This window comes from Peromyscus maniculatus, chromosome 10, assembly GCF_049852395.1.
Source record: "Peromyscus maniculatus bairdii isolate BWxNUB_F1_BW_parent chromosome 10, HU_Pman_BW_mat_3.1, whole genome shotgun sequence".
In the NCBI taxonomy this organism is placed as follows: domain Eukaryota; kingdom Metazoa; phylum Chordata; class Mammalia; order Rodentia; family Cricetidae; genus Peromyscus; species Peromyscus maniculatus.
The window spans coordinates 86,002,992-86,004,290 of record NC_134861.1 but is presented as its reverse complement, the minus strand read 5'-3'; the positions used below and the strand labels follow the sequence as shown (position 1 = coordinate 86,004,290).

The 1,299-nt window shown below is 35.5% G+C and overlaps 1 non-coding gene across 1 annotated transcript; it reads left to right on the top strand.

The window, feature by feature from the left end:
• Positions 1-225: 225 nt before the first annotated feature.
• On the top strand, positions 226-298 carry Trnav-uac (transfer RNA valine (anticodon UAC)). The gene has a single exon. It is a non-coding gene; the product is annotated as a tRNA-Val (tRNA).
• The last annotated feature ends 1,001 nt before the right edge of the window (positions 299-1,299 follow it).

Genomic DNA, 1,299 nt, shown 5'->3' with positions numbered 1-1,299 from the left:
TACTTCTGTTACTTTTCCTCATAGAATATATCATTTTAATGACACAAGAAATATATTTATTGTTTATTAGCACATCGTTATATATAAATTTGAGTAGAATTGCAATTCAGATTCTCTGGTTCCCATGTTCATTACATGCTCCTGAAATACAATAGGTAGGGAATATTTATTAGTAAATATATTTGTTCAATTACTAATTTTCTTTTTAAAAATTTAAATCAACCTGGTTCCATAGTGTAGTGGTTATCACATTTGCTTTACATGCAGATGGTCTTGGGTTCAAGTCCCAGTGGAAATACATGGTGGGGTGCCTTATCATGCCTTTAATCCCAGCACTCAGGAGGTAGAGGCAGGTGGATCTCTAAGTTTGAGGCCAGTCTGATCTACAGATTGAGTTCCAGGGTTACAGAGATAAACCCTGTCTTAAAAAACAAAAGCAAACAGAACAAATAAAGTTATAAAAATTCCAAAAGATAAACAAAGATCTGCATAGTGTATAAATTTAAATAGAATTATGGAACATATTAAGATACAACCAGCAGAAAACCACACAGTAGGACTACCACAGGTGCACATAGGTATGGATAGTTTTCAATCAATATTCAAGTGTTGGGCTATCATTTGCACAAAGGGTAACTGAGTTTTCCCTCTCTGATAGAAAAACAGTGATTGATTCGAAATAAAGTTGTGTTAGTTTTTTTGTCAACTTGATCCCACCTAGAGTTATCTTGGAACAGGAACGTCAACTGGGAAGATGATCCACAGACTTGCCTCCAGGTGATCTTAATAACTGCTAGGGAGGACACAGCTCACTGGATGTGATGCCATCACTGGCATGTGGTTCTAAGTGTGTAAAACAAATCAGACTGAGCAAGTTATGGGGAGAAACCAGTAAGCTGTGCTCCTCCATTATCTCTGCTTCAGTTCCTGCCTCCAGGATTCCTGTTCTGTTTCCTGTCCTGATGTCTCAGTGACGGACCATGATATAGAAGAAATCAAATTAGGACAAAGGGTAAAATTTTCATTTAGGCAAAGAACTAAAGACAGACTAGTAACACATTCAATTATTCTATGTAATTGTCTGTCAATACACATTCATGCATTTTCACAGTTTACAAGCAACAAAAATTTCAATAATTTTCATAAATAAGTATAGAAAGGAAATTTACTTTGAAGGATTACACATGTGTCCACAAGGCACAATATTTTGTGGCATGCTCTTCTTTGAAGTTACTGTGTATATATCAAACCACTTTGTATGCATAAGCATTTCACTAGCCAATGAAGTAATTATAAGTG